At 46.8% G+C, this 24,760-nt stretch overlaps 1 protein-coding gene and 1 pseudogene across 3 annotated transcripts in view; one reads left to right on the forward strand and one right to left on the reverse strand.

Moving 5' to 3' along the window:
- Positions 1-24,760, forward strand: part of LOC140702929 (uncharacterized) — a 547,856-nt pseudogene that overhangs the window by 394,239 nt on the left and 128,857 nt on the right. The window lies entirely within an intron of this gene.
- The window catches only part of LOC140702944 (uncharacterized), a 540,061-nt gene that overhangs the window by 370,060 nt on the left and 145,241 nt on the right, over positions 1-24,760 (reverse strand). The window contains exons 1-2 of one of the 2 annotated variants that reach the window (XM_078382569.1): positions 18,736-18,844; positions 14,853-14,974 (exon numbers count right to left, since the gene is read on the reverse strand). The gene's annotated coding sequence lies outside the window, so the exon portion shown is untranslated. Of the gene's footprint in view, positions 1-14,852; positions 14,975-18,735; positions 18,845-24,760 lie in introns of those variants that run through there. The other variant, XM_078382570.1, reaches the window with a different exon arrangement.

The following is a 24,760-nucleotide window of genomic DNA, read 5'->3' on the forward strand; positions in this document are numbered from 1 at the left end:
GAGGACTTCCCCAGTGCCCATCTTACTGGGGAGAGTCTGAGGCAAAGGAGTGGAGGAGACATCTGAGAGAAGAAAGGGAAGCGGTGGCGAGAGAAGCAGAGGAACGCAGAGCATGGCGAGCTGAGGAGGCGAGGAGAATGATGAGCCTCCGGGACCGTGGGGAGAGAGAGACCCAGTATGGCGAGGGGACGAAGACGATGAGACCTCCCCATTACTGAGAGACAAAGGGGTCGAGAATGAAGGGGCGGATGAGGACCCCTTTCTAGCAGGACCTTGGGACTTTAAATCTTTGAATCCGTTTGAGTCAGAGTTATGGTTAACCCGGCACGCCCCACTGGCGCCACAGAAGTTAAGACCAGCATCGTTTAAAGAAGTTCTTCCTTTACAAAAAGAAATGAACACCAATCTGGGTTTTGAATTAAAATAGTCTTCTGGTTTATTTGAGCAAACGGGAGGGAGGAATACCGAACCTTCACAGATAGTAAGTTCCGACTCCTCAGTCTTGTTGGGTAGAGATCTAACATTTGAAACAAAGACTTGGCAATGCAGGCTTGTGAGAATTTTTGCCTAGCCCCACTCATATTCTGGCCCAGCAACCTCTTTTCTGCTTGCGTTTTCTCCGTGGTCTTTTCTTCCTGACAGGGAGAGCAGGGGGAGTAAGACATCTAAAGAGCTCAGCTGGAATGTTGTACGTTGAGAGCCTCAGTCCAAAGTTGCAGCCTTCTCTGCCCATAGCTAATCATTCTTGTCGTCAGTAAATTACTTGTGCCTGAGCATGCAGAGTCCCTAATAACAAGTACACAATTAAAATATTAATTAAACGATATCGATTTCTGGAGTGCCTAGCCATTGCAAATGCTTGTGTCGCCATCTTTCAACTTCACTTCCAACCCAGCGTTTTCCGTCTAAACTAGTTTTGGTGACTGCGGACATTCACACCTCAGAGAACTCCAGTGTTTGTCCTGGAGCTTCGCCGGTTCTGCCAGAACCCTCGGCTAGTCCGGACGCGGACATCCGAGCCGGGGCCGACTCCTATGCCGTAAGCTCACTTCCGGACTCAACGCCACCCGTCATATTGTCGCCTTCAAACTGACATTCGGTCAACCCACTCCCCTCTGCTCCATCGGCTTACCTAAGTCTGATCTCCTGGAATGTGGCGGGCTGGCATGGCAAAAAGCAGGATCCTGACTTTTGTGATCTTCTTCGAGGCTTCAGCACCATACTGCTACAAGAAACGTGGACTGCTCACCCTATATCCCTAGCCGGATATGTTTCATATTCCCTACCAGCTCAAAGGCTCACGACAAAGGGACGGCCATCCGGGGGTTTAGCAATACTAGTAGCCGACACAATAGCTTCCAACGCCATTCTTTCCGTTGACGGCATTTGCAAAATCCAGGCCATAAAATTGAAAACCAGGAACCACGAGCTTCTAGTAGCCAATGTTTACATGCCTCCAGCTCCCTCCAAGTCTCACAGGCTCAACCAATGGGAATCCCTGAGCTCTGCTCTTGATAACCTCGAGCTCCGGTTCCCTGGGACCCCGCTGTTGCTGGCAGGCGACTTTAACGCCAGGGTAGGTCAGGGTGAGACCATCTTCAATCGCGTGTCGGAGACATTTAGCGACACTTCCCCCCTGTATCCCTACGTTTCAGGGAGGCTATCCAAAGACCATCAAATCAACGATGCGGGGACCTACCTGGCACAACTGTGCCTGCTCAGAGGCTTAATATGGCTAAACGGTCTTACTGAGGCAGACATTGAGGGTGAATTCACGTTTATATCCCCCCGTGGTTCCAGTACAATAGATTACATCCTGATCCCCATCCCCTTGTTACCATACGTGGCCGATTTCCGGGTGGGCGAGCCTCTAGCCAGTGACCATCTTCCTTTATCATGCAGCCTTGCCCCCTACATAGACCCGATACCCCCGATGAACTTGGCTCCCTCCGAGCACTCACCGACTCTGCTCAGAATTCACTGGAACCTCAGAGCCAAACAACTCTTTGAAAAAATAACCAAGCCAGGTATATCTCCGTATAGTTCTCTTAACTGGCTATCGTCATCGAAGCCCGAGGACTATATCCAAGGTTTTGAGAACCTAACAGATACCATAACAGCTAACCTGGGGCGACCCTTCCCCCAATCCCCATCAAAACAGGCCTCAGCCCCCTGTTACAGGCTAGACAAGGTCTCCATCGCCCTGAAGCAGCACCTGAGAAAGATCTACAACAACTACAGATCCTCCAAGGCTTCCAAGCCCCCTTCCCTTTACTTCGAGCTGAAAACTCTCCTCAGTTCAGTCATTAAGAATCTCCATCACCGCTCGGCAATGGTCCGATGGTCCCAACTAGCCGAGGCGCTCCATTCTGGTAACAACAAAAAATTCTGGGAAGTGATTTCTGGTTCTTTCATCTTCAAGCAGTCATCACCTGATCTCCCTTATATACCAACCGAGACGTGGGAACATCATTTCCTGGCCACCTTTCACGACAGCTGTAAGCCAACAACTCCATCAGCTGCGCCTCCACCTCGAGACCTTCCAGAGTGGGCCCCAATCACAACCAGCCAAACAACAAAACTCATAGGCCAACTCAGAAATGGTAAGGCCCCTGGCCCCGATGCCCTTCCTCCAGAACTGATAAAGGCATATACGGACTGGTGGGCCCCGATACTCGCTGCCCTATTTACCGCTATTAATGAATCTGGCACGATGCCCAAGTCATGGACACAGGCAATAATAATTCCGATCCTAAAGAAGGGAGACAGGAAAACTCCAGCTAATTACAGACCCATAAGCCTCCTTGATATTATAGGGAAGATGTATGCCAGTCACCTACTTTACAAACTGCAAGACTGGCTTCATGATCAAGACATCATGGGCCTAGAGCAAGCGGGCTTCAAGGAGGGAAAGTCAACTCTAGACCACTGCCTGATCCTATCCCACATGATTTCTAAATACGCCTCGCAGCCAAACACTCGCCTTTATGCAGCCTTTCTAGATCTCAAAGGGGCCTTTGATTCAATCGACAGAGACATTTTATGGCTCAAGCTTGCCAGGTTGGGTATCGACAGAAGGCTACTTTTTCTAATCCAAAAACTGCACGCGGGTTCCACCTGCCGCATTAAAATCTCGTCTAAGGGGGCCCTCTCCAACCCAATTCCTGCCAATAGAGGAGTGAAGCAAGGCTGCGTCCTGGCTCCAACCCTGTTCAACCTGTTTATCAATGATCTCGCCCCTCTCTTACGCACTGTCAACGGTCACAGCCCCAAAATTGGCCACCTTTCGATACCAATTCTTCTGTACGCGGACGACATGGTTCTCCTCTCACGCTCAAGAGTGGGCTTAAAGAGACTAATTACCTGCTGCCTTGAATACCTGTCACACAATAACCTCCAACTTAACTTCGAGAAAACCAAAATTGTGGTCTTTGGCAAAGCATGGAAACCCTTCGTATGGTCATTCCATGGGAATCCCATTCAGCAGGTCAGAGAGTTTAAGTATCTGGGCATTACTTTCCATCATCGACACTCCTGGTTAACTCACCAACGGGCAGCAATCAAGACAGCCAAACTCTCAGCCCAAGCCATTCTACGATTTCACCACACCTGGGGCCATGGCTTTATTCCCGCTGCTTTACAGATCTTTAATGCGAAATCAGTTGCTCAGCTACTATACGGCGTCCCTATTTGGTTGTCCTCACTACACAGCTCTGTGGAGAGAGTACAATCTGTATTTTTATACAAAATCTTTGGCCTCCCTCACTGTGTTCCATACGCAGCTCTGTGTCTTGAAGGTGGCCAACACAGAATTGAGACTAAGGCCTGGCTCAGATTTCTCAAATACTGGGTCAAAATTTGTTTTTTCTCTCCCAAGGACACCCTATTGCAAGTGTTGCTAGCTGATAGCCTGCTTCCCAATGGCTTGGCCCTATTCACAAAGAAAGTTAAGACTCTAGGGTTATCTCCCGACCTTCTGGGCCTTATACCCCCCTCCAAGGTGTTTCCAACTATCAAAAACAGGGTCTTGGACATCGAAGGGCAAACTTTGTTTAGTGCGGCACAAAAAGTCTGCTCTCCACTCCATCTTCACCTCTCACTCACTCTCGGACGCAGCCCAAGCTACCTATATTTCCTTGAACAGCCACTAGAGCGTTGGGCATTTACTCTCGCCAGATGCAACGTAGTTCCATCAAATCTAGTGCAGGGCAGATACCTGGGCCTACCTACAGACCTGAGAACCTGTCCATGTGGCCAGGGAAAAACCGAATCTCTGCATCATATGCTGTTTCATTGCATTTTGTACATGGATATCCGCCTGCTCCACCAGTCGGTCTTTCCCCCCTCCCACACGCGATGGGATGACCTAAAGAAAACCCAATACCTCTTGAATGGTACTAACAAGGAAGTTACTGTATCAACTGCTCGATATGTTCACGCCATTATTCAGAGACGTCGCAACATGCCCTCTCTAAAATGAGGGGCTTAACGCTGTTTTTCTCTGCACCCCACTCGCAGGCAACGAACCCTGTATGCGTATTTTACTGTATTTATTTTGCGGCTCCTTCTGCTGTATGCCAATAAAGGTTTATTATTACTAAAAGGAGTGGAAATGAAAATATTTTGAAAACAACAGAATCCAAGGCTCAATATAAGAAGCAAGAATTTGAAAAGAAATTAAGCAGCTGGAAAAATAAACCACTACATGGACAACACCTGAGAAATAGCGATGGAAAGCATGATGCTTATTCAACATGGGCATGGCTAAAACTGGGGACCCTTAGGAAAGAAACCGAAGGCTTGATTTTTGCTGCACAAGAACAAGCACTCCAAAGCAACGTGATGAAAGCTAAGATCCAAGGGGTTAGTGCTAACAGCACATGTCGACTCTGCCAAGAAAAAGATGAAACTTTATCACACCTCATCTGTGAATGTCCAAAGATTGCACAAACAGATTACAGTACAAAGTTAGACATGAGAGAGTGGCAAAGTTAGTGGACTGGTCACTATGCAAAAAATATAACTTGCCATCGTCTAAAAACCCGTGGGAACATAAGGTAGAGAAGGTGTCAGAAAAAAAGGAAATCAAGATCTTGTGGGATTTCTGTATCCAAACAGACAGACACCTTGAACATAACACACCAGACATGGTAGTAATAGAATGAAGAAATGTCCCGATCATTGAAATTGCCATTCCAGGTGAGGCCAGAGTTCAAAATAAAGTATTGGAAAAACTAACAAAGTACAGAGACCTGGCCATCGAAACATCTTTCCTCTGGGTGCCACCAGTTCAGCCATATTAAAAATTATCAGGGACAAGAGAAAGACTTGGAGAACAGGGTAGTCCCAGGATTAGAAGGAGAATTGTTCTTGGGAGAGACTGGCCGGGAAGAGAAGACGTGGCTAAAACTGCAGCAGAAGGACGAACTGGGGAGGTGGAGGAAACGACACCAGAAGAAGAGGTGTTGCACATTTCATGAGAACAATTACGAAAATGGCAGCGAGAGGATTCAGAACTGGAGGATATCAGAGGCAAAGTGGGACCCAAAGGGACTACGTAAATAGAGCAAAAGATTGAATTGAGGGATGAGATCCGATACAGGGTAGTAAAGTCAGAATGTGTGTGCAGAAGAAGGACAAATGGTTTTACCCCATAGGTTACAGAGGGTGGTGCTTCAATTGGCTCATCATCTACCCCGAGCAGGACCCACCTGTACAGAAAACCCTGGCCAGAGGAAAACGGCGGTTCTTTTGGCCAAACAAGGAGGAAGGAGGTGGAGGAAGGCTGCCAATCACGTCCCCAAGGCCCGTTCGCTCCAGTGAAGGCCACCCCCAGCAGGGCCATGAACACCGAGGCCCCTCCTGGACAGGCTTTTCTACAGAATAGGGAGATTTTTGAGAACAGGTTTCCCTCAAGAGGTCTTCCCTGACCAAGGATCTCACTTTATGGATCTTTGAACCGATGTGGAAATTGTAAGGGGTGAAGCAACCAAAGGATTCCATTTATCATCCCCAAGCAAATGGGCAAGTGGAATGGTTTAATCGGACACTGAAGGGAACATTGAGAAAGTTAACTCAGGACAAACCCAGATATTGGCATACACTGAGAGTCCCCCCGCCCCCCCCGAGCCTTCCACCAAACTAGCAAATTGGAGGAAAGGTTTTGATTGTGGGGTATTTCTTCAAAGTCGCAACTTGGTGGGAGGCCCTTTTCCAGACCGGGGATGGGGCACCAGAGGCCCTCCCAGTAAACTCCACCTCTGGAACCTGGGATTTGTAGGGTCTGGGGAACTAAAAGATGGCCAGAACGCAGGACTCAGGAAAACCCCTTGGATGCTCCATTTCCTCTTGAATGCCTGGAGACAACCCCACCTGGGGTCGCCTCCAGGCTGGTTGGGAAAAAGGATCTCTCCTACCTTTCGCTCTCCGGAAGAACCCTGCATGCAGGAATGGTTTCTTCAGTTCACCCTCCTGGATCCCAAAAGAAGGAAGGAAACATTCGGGAGAGGCCCCATGCCAAGCAGCGTCTAACACACAGCAGTTAACTCAGGGTGGAGCCCAGCAGGATTGGGCTAAAACAATAAGAACACTCTGCACATGTTCAGAGAGGCAGTGTTAGATAACTGTGACGTTTACTCACGTGGCCCCTGCTTGTTTCACCCAACACAGAGCTCACACGTCCTTTATCTCCCTGCCACCCGCTGACCTCTGTCAACACCCTTTAATTAGAAAGATTGAGGTCCAAGCTGAGTATAAAGTTGAACAACAGAGGTTTATGGATTACAGTTGGCTTAAACGGGTTCTTCACAGACTTTAATGAATTCATTAGATTATTAATAATTTGTTTCACTCTTAACTCTTTTAGCTCTCTATAAGTTCCGCACTCTTAACCCCTAACTTTGCCACACTCTCTAAGGACCACAGACTGACCTCCTCTTTTGACTCACTCACTCTGCTCCCGATCTGACTCCTCCTCCTCCCGCCAATCCTCAGGTAGCTGCAGATGCCACCTCTCCAGCCCTCTCATAAAGGTAAAGGTTCCCCTTGACATTTTTAGTCCAGTCGTGTCCAACTCCAGGGGGTGGTGCTCATCCCATTTTTCAAGCCATAGAGCCAGCTTGTCCGAAGACAGTTTCCATTGTCACGTGGCCAGGTTTACCTTCCTACCAAGGTGGTACAGTGGGATCTCGACTTACGAACGGCTTGACATACGAACGTTTCAACTTACGAACCGCTCTCATAGGAATATATGGACTCGACTTGCGAACTTAGATTCGAGTTACAAACTCTTTTTTCCCTTTTTTTAAAGCTAAGTCATCTTAGGTTAAAAGGAAAAAAAAGAAAAAATATCCCCCTCTAGTGGCAGAAGGTGGAATAGCAGCTACCCATTAGTTTCTATGGATGAAAAGAGCAGATACGGATTAAATGGTTTTCAATGCATTCCTATGGGAAATGAAGATTCGATTTATGAACTTTTCGACCTGAGAACTGCCTTCCAATACGGATTAAGTACGTAAGTCAAGACCCCACTGTACCTATTTATCTACTTGCATTTACATGCTTTCGAACTGCTAGGTTGGCAAGGAGCTGGGACAAAGTGACAGCAGCTCACTCCGTCACGTGGATTCGATCTTATGACTGCTGGTCTTCTGACCCTGCAGCACAGAGGCTTCGGCGGTTCATGCAAATCAGCTAACGAATATGAATGTGATGAGTGACATGGATGATAGCCAATTCTCCCTCCCCATAAGAAAAACCCATCCCTGACTTCCTGATGGCCCGCCTCCCAATTTAACCCCCATGCAAGGAGGAAGAGGAGGGCAGGGAAAAAAAACAAAGAGGCGCCTCCCCCCCACAAGATCTTTGTGCAGAGCAGACTGAGCTGATTCTAAGATCTCTGGGGTTAGCGGGGGGAGGCTGTTTTTTTAAAAAATGTATCTCTCTGCAACCCCTTTTTACCCCTTAATCCACCACCTTGCAAAAAAAACCCCACCCTTCAATAATGCATCTCGTCTTCCCCCTTTAATAGCTCTGCATTTTGCTTTTTTTCCGGAAAGGAAGGAGGGGCGGGGGGAGGCCCCACAAGAAAGCAGGGGAGAGTAAGGAGGAGCAGAAGGGGCAGAACCTCGAAGGGGGGCAGAAAAAGGACACACGTGTGTCTTTATCTCTTCCACCACCACCCCCGTTCTGCCAAATCCTTCCACACTCTCCTCCTGGGGGGGGGAAATATATATATAACCCAACGGGTGTCCTTTGCTTTCTGTTGGCTGGATCTGGAGGGGCCAAAGGAGGAGGTCTGGGCAAGGGCTGCCCCTCTGGGCAGCCTTCTTGGAGGAGGAGGAGACCCTTCCCTCCCTCGGAGGACAGAAGGGCCAGGAAGCTTTTCTGGCCTGAATCTGACCCACGTCCCCCCTCCCGAGAGAGGAAGAGGAGGAGGAGGAGGCCGCGAATAGCAGTGAACTCCTCTTATTAAATCTGACCTATGGGTTAAAACAATTGTGTTTTCCTGCAATGGAGACCTGCTAGTCCGAGGAGGGGGAGAAGGAAGGGGGGAGGAGACGAGAAAGCCTCCCCGCTGAAGGAAGGAAGGGAAGCGCCCCCCAAGACTCCCTCTGCACGTTTAAGCCTTGCAGAAGGGCTGGCTGTGTTACTCTGTGCAAGTGACACACACGTACGTGCATGCGCACAAACACTCTTTTCCCAGTGTAAGAATCAGGCAGCCCCTCTTGCCAAGGGCTCTCCTGTCGCCATTGCTCTGGTTGGGAAGAGCGGGGGGGATCAACGGTCAGGATTCAGGTCAGGGCCTGTTTCGCGTGCCGGGAACTTCCCTCCCTTGCAGGGGCAGCAGCAGCAGCCTTGGCTGTCATAGAAATGAAATATCATCATCATCATCATCCACATCCCTCCCTCCTGGCCGACCCCCTATCTTCTCCCTACTCCAAGCCCCATTTCTCTGTGGACCCCTCCTATCCCCCCCACCTCCCAACCAAGCGCCACTAAGCTACCCCCGTCTCCAAGGAGATTTAGGGGAGCCGGAGATAGAGAGATTCCAGAAATTCAGTCAGTCCTTATGTGGCTAAGATAAGCCCAAATTCCAGCCAGGCCCTGCACTGAATCTCTTTCCTCAAGTCCATCCCCTTTGTTAAGAAAAAGCAAGAAACACAGATAATCCATGAGTTAACATTCAAGTAAAATCTGGGCTCTATGTGGAAGCAAAATATTCGTGGCCAATTAGTTAGGCTAGTTTGTACAAGAGACCAATGCATGCCATCTTAAACATTATTGCTTTTATTAAGAAATATAGTTCTAAACATAATTCAGATTATAGCAAAGTAATTCAGTAAGTAACATTTCCATCTCAAGTCAGATAGACCACCCCACAAACTCCAGCTAAGAAAAATAACACAAGAAAAACATACTAAGCTAGAATAATGCATAGGCGTTGTCTTTCTTACGTATCCAGTGTCTCCATAGTCCATCAGGAAAGGTTAGATCCAGTTGTATCCAAAAGTCCATGTTGGCAAATAGGCTCCATTAAAAAGTTATAATCCATTTTGGGAAAACTGCATGTCTCTCTCTTCTCCTCCTGTCTTTCTCAGTCAAACTCCATTTTACAACTCTTCCCCCTCCTTCTTCCTCCTCAGGATGACCAATTAGGAACAAGCAACAAGTATCTTGTCCCGCCTAACTTTCCCATGGGAGTTCTGCAGGTGCAAGGGTTTGTTATGACTACAAATTCCTCAGCTCTCCAGCAACTCTTAGCAACTAGATGATTCGGAGAACTATGCAGTTGAAAACAGCATGTAAAATTTCCTTACTACAGACACAGACCTAAAATCAATATGGACGCTATAAAGACAATCTTATGACTACAAAACCCATTCTAACAAACACAGAAATAGCTTTAAAAACACATATTACAGGGGGTTCTTCTCTCTCTCTCTCTCTCTCTCTCTCTCTCTCTCTCTCTCTCTCTCTCTCATTGTGTCCGGGGAGAATCAATAAATTTTAGTCTCCATCCTGGAGGGAAGGGAGGGGGAGAGAACGTAGAGCTATGAAAGTGGTAGAGGAGTGGAAAAGGAGGGGCTGCTCCCAGCGTTGTCACACCATTGTCATGCAATGCCATGCCTACTGCTATATTTTATGGCAGATCTAATGCAGTTCCCTATTCTGAAAGGCACCAGCCATATGAACCGGGGGTGCTGGAAACCCTTGTTTTTTGCACTGCCCACTTCACTCAATCGGCCGACCAAGGTTAATAGCCCCAATTTTATTAAAGCTGGAAAGGAGGTCAGATCTGGATACAATTCACTCTATGCTGACGGCCGAAACGACTGACACAGTAGAAAGAGTCGCAGACTTCCTTGATTCTATTGTTAGAAGACGAACCGTTGTCCTTCTAAGGATGTCTAACGCTTTTCTCCCCTCTTGATGCCTACATATGTAGTCACCGAATGAACCACCATGACTATGTCCAATTTTTACTTCTGCCAATAAAGGTTTTAGCTATCTACAGTGGTGTCTAACTTAGCGATGTTAATTCGTTCCAAAAAATCGCTGCTAAACGAAAACATTGCTAAGCGAAATAAAAAAGCCCATAGAAACGCATTAAAACATGATTAATGCGTTCCTATGGGCTTAAAACTCACCTTTAAGCGAAGATCCTCCATAGCGCTGCCATATCTGGTGCCTCTAAAGCGAGGAATCCATCCCAAAAAACAGCAGGTGGCCATTTTGTTTACCCAGTGGCCATTTTGAAACCGCTGATCAGCTGTGTGAAAATGGGGGCTTTGCGATGATCGCTTCCCTGCGATCATCGGAAAGCGAAAATACCCCATAGGGACCATCGCAAAGCGATCGCTTTTGTGATTGCAAAAAATACGCCACAAAGCGATTTCATCGCTAAAGCGAGCGATCGCTATGTGAGGCACCACTGTATCTTATTATTTATTAATTATTATTTATTCCTTAAATTTATATCCCACCCATCTAGACCCAAGTTTACTCTATCTATCATACCTTCTTTGAGGCCGGATGGAGACAGGACTCTTAGCTCTGTCCACTATGTAAACAAAAACTATTGTTCTCCTAGAAAAAATTCGTTAACAAAATATATAAGGACAGTATACTCTTGCCTAGTGGATTTAGAAACAGGCCTCTGTGGGATGACAGATCAAATAGCTCTTGGCCGAGGTACTAGGCAAGGTTGTCCTCTCTCTCCAGTTCTGTTTTGCCTGGTTATTGAAATGTTGGCAAATGTAATTAGGAACGATGATTTAATTGAAGGTATAGGAGAAAAGAAGACAAAGATTAATTTATTTGCGGATGATTCCTTATTGACAGTGAAAAACCCGTTAGAATGTATAGATAAAATTAAAACACACTTAGAAAAATTTGGAAAAATAACCGGATTAAACATAAACTGGCAAAAATCTGACTTAATGTTTAATTATAGTAGAATAGAACAAGAAAAGTTTACTGAAAAACATGATTTTAAAATATGTAAAACAATTAAATACTTAGGAATAGATTTAGCGAAAAATATTCAAAAGATAAAGGATTATAATTATAACAAACTAAAAGAAGTAATTAATAAGAAACTACAAGAATATGATAAGTTCAAATTATCTTGGTTTGGAAAGATTGCATTGGTAAAAATGAAAATTTTACCAAAAATTAATTTTCTATTCAGAATGTTACCAATGCAGTTAACAGAGGATGAGTTGAAATATTGGCAAGGAATAGTTAACAAATATTGTAATGAAGGGAAGAAATCTAGAATAAATAAAAAGTATTGGTATAAAACAACAAAAAAAGGTGGTATAGGTTTGCCAAATATAAGAAACTATTATTTAGCTAACCAACTGAGGTTTATTGGTGAAATTATATATAATCCGGAAAGGTTAATTTGGTGGGAAATGGAATCATCAGAATTACAAGGAAATATAGAAAAATATTTATTTGCTAAACGTAAGAAAGACAAAATAAGTCAAGTTAATAATCCTTTTTTAAAGACACTGTTAAATATATGGTATAAGTATAAAAAGAATTTATGTTCATCATACTCTCCATTTAGATTAGTGACAGAAATAGAAGATTTTCCTACCAATATGAAGGTGTATATGGATTTATTTAAAGAAGAAAAAGTGATTAGACTGAAAGATTGGCTGTATAAAATGAGATCGATAGATCAAATGAAACAAGTATTTCAAAACAAGACTATTTCATGGTTGAACTATGTACAACTGGAAAGATGGACTAAGGAATGGGCAAATAAATATAATAAAGGTACAGAACACACAAAATTTGAGCAATTTTTACTCTCATATGAGGACATTCAGATGACTGACTCAGTAAAAGGTACAGTGAGTAAAATTTATTCACTTCTTAATTTAGAGGAAGAAGAAAGTGAAAAAGAAGGATTGAAATTGGTGTGGGAACAAGATATTGGGAAAAGAATAAATGAAGAAGAATGGAGGAGGATATGGAAAATGAGGATTTTAAGATTGATGTCAGTAAGAATAAAGGAAAAATTTTTAAACTTAGTTTAAGATGGTATTTAACACCGGTAAAATTAAATAAAATCAACACCAGTCATCCGAATGTCTGTTGGAAATGTGAGAAAGAAGTTGGTACATACTTTCATATGTGGTGGGAATGTGAAAAGGTACAAAGTTTTTGGAGACAAATTTTTAAAGAATTAAGTTGTATCTGTGGAAAAGATATAGAATGTAAGGCTGAGATTGCTTTGTTATCAATATATGAGAATGTGGAATATGACAAAATGATTAAAGAATTGATAACTAATCTAATAACAGCAGCTAGATTGATTATTGCTAGACAGTGGAAATTAAAGAATGAATTACAAATTGAAGAATGGTATAAAGAAATATGGAATATAGCATTAAATGATAAACTAACTTGTAATTTAAAGATGAAGAAAGGAGAGTTGAAAAAGAATAATTTTTATGTAATATGGGGCAAATTTTTGGAATATGTGTTAATAAGGGGAAAAGGGAGAGCTCCAAATCAAGAATCTATGCAGTTCTGGAGAGGAGGACAATAGAAGAAGAATGAGAAGAAGAAGAAAAAGAAGAATATGGCAAGAGGTCCCGTATATGGTGGTGGGGAACACTGTTATTGTGTTGTAAGTGTATATGTTTTATGTATATGATTTTTTTGTTATAGTTATAAATAAATAAAAAAATATATTAAAAAAAAAAAAGAAACAGGCCTCTGTGAAGGTGTAAAAAGTAGAAGTGTGCCGTCCACAGAAATCAGAATGAAAGACAATGACAACGAAAAGAAACAACGAGCTAGCAATGAAAACAGGAAAGAAGAGGGAAAGGAGGAGACAGGAGAGGAGGGGGAAGGGAAGTTAGAGGTGTGCTTAGCTGAAGGGGAGTGGGAGGAGTCAGAAGTGACAGTTGGGGAGGAATATAGAGATGAGGAGGGGGTCGTATGGTTCAGTTCAGTAGTGAAGGCTTATGAGGAGAGAAAAAGAGAGGAAAGAAGGAGAGCATTCGAGAAAGTCAGATTTCAAGGATTAGTGAGAGACTTTCCGAATCTAAAAGTGGGCGGTTTATTGCCCAACCCTCCTGATCCTCGAGGAGTACCTCAGAAAATAACGGTGAGAGAGTGGGATGTGATCGTGGCCCCTAGGGAAAGTGAATTACAAAGGGCAAGGGAGAACACAACATCATCATTCGCAGAAGGCCCTGATGAAAAAGGCTGGGTCCGCCACAGATGTTGTGGGATGATTTGTGCAGTGAGGAGTCTCCCAAGCCCTCAACTGGCGCCCAAGGAACCGTATGGGGAGCCACATCACTAAACCAATGGGACATTAACCAAAGTTTAAATCTTTTTAAAGAAGGCACGTTGCCGGTGTTGGAACCTTTGTTATCATTTGAAGATGCGCTGGTGGAAGTTGGAGAAAGTAAAAGTTCTGATGTTAAGTTTTTGAAAACGCGTCCGTTGTCATTTAGTGCCAAAATGGAGGGGTCGCCTGAGGGAAATAACAAGCCTTTCCACAGCCTCCCTGTAAGGACAGACCGGGTGTGGTGAGGGAACATAAATGGGGTGTTGAGATCTGGAAGTGGGACCGGGCCATCATGGTTCAAAAGGCTCCATTGAAGGGAGTCTCGACCAGGTGGAAATAAAAGAAAATGCCCGGGAAATAAAGTGCTGGAGAGAGTTAATGGAGCCTCCATGACACGGGGCTGGAGTCGATGATCCAGAGGGTCCCTTCCCGCTCAGCAGTTCTAAGAGGACGGGTAGACGCCAGAAGTGGCATCTCGCACCAGTGAAGTTATGATTTCTAACGCACGTCTCTAGTGGAAAACGAGGTTAGTTTCAGGATTTCTGAGGGCTCTGGAAGAAACCTGAGGCATTTTGGGAGATTTAATGAAACCGGAATGATTCCTAGGCAATCCGTAATCAAATCTCCAGAGTTAGCCTTACAAATCACTTTACGGAAGGGCTGAGGTAAATCTACTTTATACACCTTTTACAAGCTATGTGTTAGACGGCCAGAATATCACACTAGAGGAAAAATTACCAAAAAAACCTTCAGGCAGCCAAAGGAACAAAAGCTCCATTAATGTATTTATTGAGGAGGGAGAACCTTTCATAGATATTGAGGAGTAGCAAAGCTAGTATCAGCCTCTGAGGCTCTTACATTTGGGGGCATCGAGAGCCAGGTTGAAATGTGAACATTTTAAGGGCATGTTTCAAACCTCTTATATCCCACGCCTGCAATGGGACAAAGAGTGGGGTGAGAGGAGGGAGTAAGTAATGGGAATGGCTATTGCATTGTGTATGTACTAGACATTTTTTAAAAAAAATAAAGTTACCTGGAGAGATGTTGTTCCCAGAAATCTCCAGCAGGAGGTCCTCGCGCAGAGATCTCAAGCCTCGATCCAGAAGATCCCACACTCTTGTTGGGGTCAATACGGGGTCACCTCCTCAAAGGCCACTGGAAGCGGGAAGGAGAAAAGAGTCTTACTAGGTGGAAAAGGTCCCACAACGTCCCACCTTTGTTTGTTTAAAAGGTTTGAAAATAACAGGCATCCTCTGAAGTTCAGCTTCAGTAACGTGAATCACCTGTCCAATTTTCTGACAAAGAGGACAGCTGTGAGAATTACGTCTGACTGATTTTGAAACACTGGGCCAGTAGAAACAAGTAGTAATTCTATTCAAGGTCCTTTGGAGGCGAAGGTGGCCAGAAAAAGCAGCAGCATGGGCTAAAGCAAAAAACCTTTTCTCAGTAAGGCTTTGGCACTGTGTCAGGGGAGGCAGGGGCTCCTCGTAAGAAAGTCCCTGACCAACCTTGACATACCCACCCACAAACACCCACACCGATGGGGTGGGGCATCGCCGCCGCCGCCTCCTGGATGCCCCCCTCCCATCTGAAAGGGAATCCAAAAGGCTTCCCAGCCAAGCATTGGCAAAGGAAGGCCTGGGGGAATCACCCGGAGAGTTGCTGCCTCTCCTTCCCTTTGGAACCCCCCCCAGGAAAGAAGGAAAGCAAAAAAGGAAAAGGGAGGTCTCTATGAACAGGAGAAACAAAGATTCCCTGCACGCTCACACACACACATGCATGGAGGAGATCCTTGCGAAGCTTCCTGCCTCCAAGGGTGGTATTTTGACCCTCCCTCTCTGTCCCTCCCCATAAATCATCCCTGTAAAACTGCATATGAAAAAAGACGTGCTCTGTTTAAATGTCTTTATCATTACAGGGGCATGGTCGATTTTCATTCGGTAACATCCCTCTAAAACTGCAGATGGAAGGCAGTTAAATCTAGCTCCTGAAAAGGCCTGCCGGTATTTTGGGATGGTTAGGTTTTCCAGGTAGTTAGCTCTTTGGTGGAATTTGACATTCTAGACCAAAGTTCACGGGTGAAATGTTTTTCCGGACATTGTAAACACCTTTTCTTGGTAAGGCTTTGAGACGACAAGCTGATGCTTTTGTTCCAAATCCAAACGGGATTCCTGGGCAAATGCCCCGTACAAAAGTCCCTTTGCAGCCCGAGACGACCTGAGAGGTTTCACTGGGGAGGAAGGCAAACCAGAGTCAGCCCCGTCCCTTTGAGATGGCAGACAGGGGGGGTCACTTTTCTGCGCCCAACAGAAACATCCGGGGGAACATGGCCGGGCTCAGAGGCAGAAACCTCTGCCTGAGCAGACAGCACTCCCTCCCCCACTTGTGGAGTTTACAACCTCAGGGTTAATTGTTCATCAGGCTCCGGCTGCCCATCAGTCCCTTCAGCATGTTTTGAAGGCAACGAACTCCACTTCCCCAGCTCAACAATTTTCCTGTTTTTAAACTTTCTGTGCAGCCTTTAGGCCTTTGATTTCTTTGTCATGCCGAGGCAACCAGGCTAAGCAAACATACATGTTTCTTCCTTCAGAATTTAGGAATTCTCATTGGTAGCCCCCTTTTTCTCCTGGTCAGAGGTCCTAAGGCTGCCCAGAATGTTAAAAACAGTCCTATGGGTTTTAAAAGGCAAACGGACAGAGTGTGTGGAAACGCTGGTTTAAAAAAGGAGAAATAGCACCTCCCACACAAAAGGGCCACAGAGCAGACGGGCGTTGGAGAAATCAGCTTTCCGGAGGTTGGCCTCCCTTTCCTTCATCCGGCCTAAAGGCTGACAGAAACAGGCAGCGACTCGGGTTCAGAAATGAATGACCACGGCTTCCTTTTAGCTACAGAAATCGTCCCGTCAGAATGCAAAATGAACAACTCTGGTGACATGGAGTGGTATCTCTTCACCAGAATAGCCTCGTTCTGTCATTTCTCCCCCCAAAATGTGCTAGCCAGTTGCAGAAAGAGTCGCCCCCCCGAAACGGACCGACTCTCACAGGGACTGAAGTTTGGCAGACCCCGAGGGAGGTGGAAAGAACTCCCCCCCCAACACGAAAAGGCTTGTTTCAAAGAGCCTTTCCTGCCACGTCTCGCCCGCCCGGTTCCTCATCTGTCCAGTCATGATCTCAACTCCTTCCCATCTCCCAGGCTGGACACTGCCTGGGCCCCCCCACCGGACACTGAGCCTGTCCACCCACCGCCTGGGATCGGGGCCCCAGAGAGGCCCTTCCTTCCTTCGTTCGCCTTGGCTTCTTTGTGCCTTTGTTGGAGGGGACCCAGAAGAAGGTAAAGGCCAGCCTTGACCGAAGGGAGGGAGGGTGTGTGGGTGTGTTTTGGGGGGGGGAGATTTGCCATCTGGGTTCCCTTTCCCTTTTTTTGGGAAATGACTCCCTCTCTGTCTCTGCCCCCCCTCCACATATGCAACGTCCTGGTCTCCCTCCCTCCCTCTCTCTTCCCCCCAGGAGATCAGCCCCCTAACCTGCAAACCTCATTTCTGGTACCCCACCATCACCCCCTTGCTCCCCGCCTTTTGCAGCCCCCCTTTGTCCTCCTCCTCCTTCCAACCTCATCAGGCTCGCTTCCCCCCCAAAGACTTGCAGGCTAAAAATAACTTTTCAATCGGAGGGGGGGAATGTTCAGGTCGGGTTTCCCCCCCTTCCCTTGGGGGTCCCTTGAGGTTTCCGCTGGAGTTGGGGGTGGGGAGAGAGCCAGGCCCCTTTCTCACCTTCCCCTTTGAAACCCACCGGGAGAAGGTGTGATTTTTTGGTGGGGGGGGGGTACTGACATGCAGGAAAACCCGGGACTGACCCCCACCCCCATAGCTGCCTTGCTCGGAGGGGGATCTGGACTCCTCTTCCCCCCCAAAGCAGCCCCCCTCCCTCCCCTGAAGACAGACACCCCCCTCCCCCCACGCAGAAGAAGCAAAAGGCCTTGAGGGGGGGTTGGTCACTATTTCCCCTCAGGAGGGGAACTGAGGCGAGCGGGGGGGGGGGAGAGGCTCTCCCTCCCCTTTGAAGGCTCCCCGTTTGAAGCCTCCTCTGAAAAGGCGCTTTCTTTGCCAAGGGAGGGATTTTTCTGCCCTCACCGTTAACGTTTGATTTTTCTATATATAATAATATATGGGCGGAAAGGAGGGGCGTCGAACTAACTCCGCCCCAAATATATACAGTATATTATATTCTGCCCAGAGAGAGAAGCCCATAAGCATGTGGTGGAGGTGGGGGGGAAAGACGGGGGGGGGGGAGAGCCCGCCTTTTTGGCCTTCCTGGCAGAGCCGGAGGGATGCCCTTTCGGTAAAACGGAGCGGAGCCATTAATTCACACTGAGGTTGTAAACTCGGAAAGAGAGACGGGTGGAGGGTGGGGGGGGCGTTCTCGTTACTCCTCAAACCTTCTCTCGCACACAGGCCACCCCCCCCCACCATTTTGCCCACAGAGAGCTTCTTTCTTTCTGAGTGGAAGCGCTGGTTTTTAAAAAAGGGGGGGTTGAGGGGGGTGAGACCCGGGCCCCAGAGGTCCCCCTCTTCCCCTCTGAATCCCCCCTCCGCCTCCCTCTCGAGGAGACCCGGGGGGGGAAAGCATTGCCTTGGCTTCCACTGGATAAACAGGGCTCTCTCAGCCTGGAGGCGCTCAGCCAGGGAGAGTCCCTGCCCCCCGGGAGGGGGGGGCACCCACAACCTGGGGGGGGTCCCCTCCTCCTCCTCCGCCTCCTCCTCCTCCTCCTCCGCCTGACAGGCTCTACCTCGAAGGGACGTTTTAAGCCTCCCGCTCCTCCTAGAAAAACCCCTTGCCCGCGATCCTGAAACCTGTTGGGGAAAGCTCAGCCCCCCCCCACCCCCATCCTCTCGTGGACCGGGGGGGGGGGCTGCTTACCATAAAGGCCACTAAAACTCGCCCAACCGCCTTCCTGAGGGGAGACGTTCTGGCCGCCTTCTCTACTGCGCACGCGCCACAGCGCCCCTCCTACAGATTAACCCACGCCCCTATGTGGGGGAAGAGGAGCGCATGCGCGGGAGGGAGAGAGAGCCGAGCAGCCAGGGAGGGGATATCGCGCGTGCGCAGAGACGAGCGGTGGGTGGGGGGCTTGGAGGGCAGCCTGTCAGTCACTCGACGGGGAAGAAAGGGGGTGAGGGGGAAATGGTTTTTTTTGCCCAGCCAGCCCTCCAGGCTTCTGCCTTCCAGAGGGAGGGGCTTCCGCTCGGAGACAGGTGACGCGAAAGGAGCAGGAGGAGGAGCGAGCTCTCATTGGGCCTCCATTGTACTCTGGGCGGAGCCAGAATCTCTCCCCTGACCGTCGCTGGGTTGCCAGGCAACCCCCTTCATTGCCGGCATAATAACGCAGGGGGACGCTGAATTGCTTGAGCCCAGCAACGGGTGACACGCAGGAGGACCGCGTTCTCATTGGGTCCCCATTGTTCTTCCCTGGGCGGAGCCAGAGGCTGCAGACGGACTCGGAGTGGGGCGGGGGAGGGGCTGTGGCGCCTGCGCAGTGGGGAAGGCGGCCAGAACGTCTCGCCTCAGGAAGGCGGTTGGGCGAGTTTTAGTAACCGCTCATTTTTGAAAAATTCCTCCCTCAGGAGAGAGAGAGAGAGAGAGAAAGAAACGGGGGGGGGGATGCGCTGTTGTTCTCCGTGGGGTTCAGGGGTTCACTCGTGCCCGCCTCTTACCTGTGTGTCCTCCTGTCCACACCCTGCCCTTCTAAAGGCTTCCGTGACAGGCAGAAGTTCAACAGGGCGGGGCTTTTCCTCCGGTCCCAACCGTCTCCTCTTTCCCCACACGTTTGAATGGGGCAAGAGAACAAATCCCTCTCCCCCAGGGACGAGGCTGGGCGGAAGAGTTGTGGTACGAAGGAGACGTGGGCCAGCCCTGGGCTTTGGGGGGGGGCATTGACATCTCGGAGTTTGGGGGAAAAGCCCCCCCCCAGAAAGGAGGCCAGGAGTGGAGAGGGAACTCACTGTGGAGAAGGACCAGTGACTCCAGTCAAACTGGACCAGGTTTTTTGGGGGGGGTGGGGGTTCTTTCCCAATGACTTGGGGTCAACTACCCACCCAAACCTCTCCCCTTTTTCTGAGGGAAAAAAAAGCTTATTTTTAAATAGGGACTCCAAACTCTGTACCAAAGATTCAGACTTGAACTTTAGCCAACGTCCTTGGAGGAGGCCTTTCCTCCCATAAAAAGGGGGTCCCTTCCCCCCCCCGATCTCTGCAAAGAGGCCAGGAATTCTGGCAAGGGGTCTTCGGTGGGGAAGAAGAGAAGGTGGTGGGATTGACGGCAAGGAAAGGTGCAGGAGGTGAGAAATAACAGGTGACCATTAGCCACTCAATTCTTTTTTTTCAATTCTTTGGGAAAGAGAGGAAAGAGGAGCAGAAAGGCATGGCAAGCATTTGCAAATTAACAGACTCTTTTTAAAAATTAAATCTTATTTTATACAAAAAACACAGGAAAAAAACAAATACATAACATCAAAAATACAAAAACATACATGTAATAGTGCTTATTATAAACTAAATTCTAACGTGCACCCCATACCCACGGGACTCTATTTACTATAATTATTTTTTTAATTTTTTTTTACATATTACCTCTCCAAAATTGTATTGAGTATTCTTTAGAGGCTTTCCCCCTTCCTGTCACTAACACAAATTCCACAAATTTACCCCAAATATCATATAAATTGTTACAACTTATTTCCCCTCTTTTTATTTTAATTTCCATAGTCAATTTATCATTTAATGCTATGTCCCATACTTCACAATACCAGTCTTCAATTTTAATATCATTCTTGTCTTCCAAAATCTAGCTATTAATATTCTAGCACCTGTCATAAAATTAGTGGTTAATTCTTTCGACTGATGGTCCAAATCTGTGTTATCAAAAATTGACAATAAAGCAATTTTGGCATTAAAATCAATATCTTTACCAAATATATCACACATTTCTTTAAAAATCAATTCCCAAAATTTCTTAACCATTTTACATTCCCACCACATATGAAAATATGTATCAATTTCCTCATCACATTTCCAACATGCTTTGGGGTATGTTGGATTTATTATATTCAATTTTACAGGAGTCAAATACCACCTTAGACAATTTTTTTTAAAAAATTCCTTTATTCTTGTTGACATTAATCTTAACGCTCTCATCCTCCACATTTTTGTCCAATCCTCTATTTTAATTTCTGTTTTTAAATCATTTTCCCAAATTAATTTTAAACCTTCTATTTCCCATTCTTTTTCCTCTTGTTCCAAAATTATATTATATATTTTACTTACTATTCCTTTCAACATTGTATCTTGCATATCTTCATGTGATGACAGAAATCGTTCGTACTTAGTAAGTTCTCTACATTTACCATTAGTTTTCAACCAATCCTTTATAATAATGCAAATTAACAGACTCAGGAGCTTTCTAGGAAAATATTCTGCTCCATTCAAAATGGTGCCACTCATGCCAAGCTCAGGCCATGAGAGGAAAGGACACGGGCACTTCCTGGTGAGTGACGCCCAGCATTGTTTAGTCCTCCATTTCAGCCACATCGAATTAGGAGACAAACTGGAATCTGCATCTGCTTTTCCAAAGATTAGTCACATGCTGCCACTGTATGCAATTCAAATATTGAAAGTCCTTGCTCATTAGAAGATTCACAATGTAAGAACATTATGGCAATTAACAAAATGATCACCTATCATTAGGGACTTCTGTATGGGTTCCCCAGTATTGATTTTCAAGAGCTTCCTCAGATCAATTTCACTTCCACCTACAGCATTTTTAGCAAAATGGTGCTGGATTCCCATTTGGGCAGCTAGGTTTTCTTTCTGTCCTTGTTGCTTAGGGTAGCTAAAGAAAGAAAAAAAGCAACGGATGGTGACCTCGTGATTCCAGACAGCCCTTTTCACCCTCTTCCTAAACTTGATCTCCTACCTTTACCTGGACTACAAGTGTTTCCTGTGGGAAAATCCCTGAAATGAGGTTCCTGGTACGTTGCAAGCCCTTGGCAAATCCATTCATGCATGTGTTGATCATGTGCAACTTTTAGGTCAAAAGGGTACCCTGGGGAAAAGGTCCCTGGACAGGTGGACTGAACTGGCCTAGATGTAAGGCCTGTGAACTAGATTCCTGACCAGCCTGTGGAATGGCGCTTTGTCTTGTTTCATACACAGCACAATTGACTGTTTCCTGTTGGCAAAAAGGGCTGAGGATTCCGTCCAGTCTAGACGTTTTAATGATGGAACAAGCAAAAACAAAACATCACTGCTGGGGGTGGAGAACCCAGCCCACCTGTGGCTCCCAAATCTTTTTGCCCGGATTCTGCCTCAATCTCAGTCGGAAGGGACTGGCCCCACAGGGTCTCCCAAGTTTCTCTGTACATCTCTGTCGTTCTCTCCTTTGAGACTCTCTTAGGTGGCTTTCTATATGTTTGTCTTTTCACCCCTTCTCTGAACAAATTCTTGGTACTTTGAATTCCACCCATTCCTCCATCCAGGGCCGTCTTCTATTATTTCCACTAAACCCTCTTCCTTTTCGATTCTTTCCTCCTGCACCCAACAAACTTCTTCCTCCTCCACCTTTGAACTAACTTCCCTCCTCCTTTCATTTCCTTCATATCTGTTTCCTTTCCCACCAAAAGGATGCACTCCGGTGTTTGTGACTCTAAATGCAGCTCCTGGAACTCTCCCACAAGATTTGTCCATTCTTTCTCAGTCTTTCTGCTGTTAGAGACAGACAGTAAACACTGTGGAGTGCCTTTGGAGGTACTCCCAGCCTCACACACCTCTCTAGTGGAAAAAGATTTGAGTTTCAGGATTTCTGAGGCCTCTGGAAGAAACCTGAGGCATTTTGGGATATTTAATGAAACCGGAATGATTGCTAGGCAATCCATAATCAAATCTCCAGAGTTAGCCTTACAAATCACTTTATGGAAGGGCTCAGGCAAATCTACTTTATACACCTGTGAGTAGAAAATTGCTGAGAGTTTGACTTCTTCACCAAAGGGAAAAAGGGAGTAAGGGGCCATTTGTGCATAGCTTGTAAATTAATTTCCAGAGCTGAGTGATGAGAGTTTAACTCCTTCGCTAAGGAGTGTGTGTGTTATAATTAAATTCCTGAGTAGCCTGAGCCGATAAGATATAGCTGACTTAGGGTAAAAAGAAAATGCAGACTCCGTAAAAGCGAGGCTGTTCAGTAGAAATAGAATGTTTTGCAACTTAATGAAATTGTAGTAAGTTTGTGAGCCGTAACGGACTGCCCGGACGGACAGCCTATATAATGTGTACTCTTCCTTTGTTCCCCAGAGAAACCAACGCCCTGCATGGCTTGGCTTGCTTTCTCTCCGCTTTCTGCAGCAGCGAATAATAAATAGCCTCCACTTTGTAGCCTTCGTGTCTCTGTCCATTTCTGTTGGGGGGAATTCATAAGGGTCTTGAATTCCGATTAACAGATTGGTGTCAGAAGTGGGATAATAGAAGCCCCTTTTGGGGTCAGGCTCAAGTCCGTTGAGGCTGTGGACAACGGCGGCAGCCTTGCGGAGAACCGGAGGGCCCCCGTCTTGTTTTCGACGGCCGTTTCCCACCTGGCGTCCCGGCTACACAGTCTCAAGAACTCACAGTGAGACACGAACGTGAGGAGGACGGGTGAGACAGCGCCTGGGTAATCGTGGTATTGAAATATTGAACTGTGGTTATTGGGGCGGGCGTTGTCAGAGTGATTATGAATGAGTGATTGAGCCTGCAGTTCTTCGTGGTGACCGTTGGAAGTTCCGGCGCCCGGAGTCAGGCTGCGTGTTTGAAGTCTGAAACCTTTTTTTGTGTGTCTGTGTTGAAAGGACCCCTTACCTTTCACAAACCTCCCTGATCCCTTTGTGTTTTGTCTTCCCGCAGGATGGGCAATCAGACGTCTAAGGGTAAGAAACGGTCCAGTGGGGGCCAAAAGGAAAAGGGGGATTCCATTGGGGACGCCCAGACTTGTCGAGGGAAAGATGAGTTAGGAATCCCGGGGAACAGTCCGTTGGTGAGACTGCTCCTCCATTGGGAACAGGTAAAGGTGCAAGATTTTGAAACCCCGGGTGAGATGGTTAGGATGTGCACAGAGGTTTGGCCACAGCTTGACATCGACCCAAGGTGGCCAAAATTCGGGTCATGCATGTTTGAAGATATTAAAAGAGTGGATGATGAGTATGTAAAACATCCCCCGCGTTCCGCGTATGTGGATTCGTCGATGTGGTTTGTCATAAAAACTTGTGGTGGGGTTCGATTGGCCGTAAGAAGAACCCTAGTAGAAGAAAGCTTCAGGGCAGCGAGATGTCGAAGTTCAACCCCCTTGAGTTTTTGAGTCAGCCTCCACTGACCGCCCCACCCTTAGCGCCAGCCCAAGGTCCTTTAGATCCCCCTCCAAGATACGAGGATCAGGATGATGGGACGGTTGGTGAACGTCGGGAGGGTGGAGAGAGAGGGTTAGGCGATGAAGAAGAACGACTATCCGAGGCCAGTACAGTCGCTTACCCGAGTCCCTCAAGGGCACTTGCACCCTCTTTCAAAGGGGTAGAAGATAGGATAGATAGGCCGAATAAAGAGCTAAGAGAATTACTCAAAGATCAGGAAAGGTGGGGATCGGCCAGCACTCAAAAGAAAAATCCTGAAGCTGAAGGGGGAGGGGGTGCTACTAAAATGTTACCCCTTCGACAGGTCCCTATGGGGGACGGAATTGGCTACGTGGAGGTTCCCCTGACTAGCACGGACCTAAGAATAATTAAACAACAGCTACCCCAATTGAGTGAGGACCCCTTGGGATTTGTTCAAGGAATGGGAGATGCCTTAGGGCTGTCTGTTTATACCCCGTCGGAATTCTTGCATATTTCCCAACAATTGGCTGGGGTAACATATACCAACCAAGCCTTGAT

This window comes from Pogona vitticeps, chromosome Z, assembly GCF_051106095.1.
Source record: "Pogona vitticeps strain Pit_001003342236 chromosome Z, PviZW2.1, whole genome shotgun sequence".
NCBI classification, from domain to species: domain Eukaryota; kingdom Metazoa; phylum Chordata; class Lepidosauria; order Squamata; family Agamidae; genus Pogona; species Pogona vitticeps.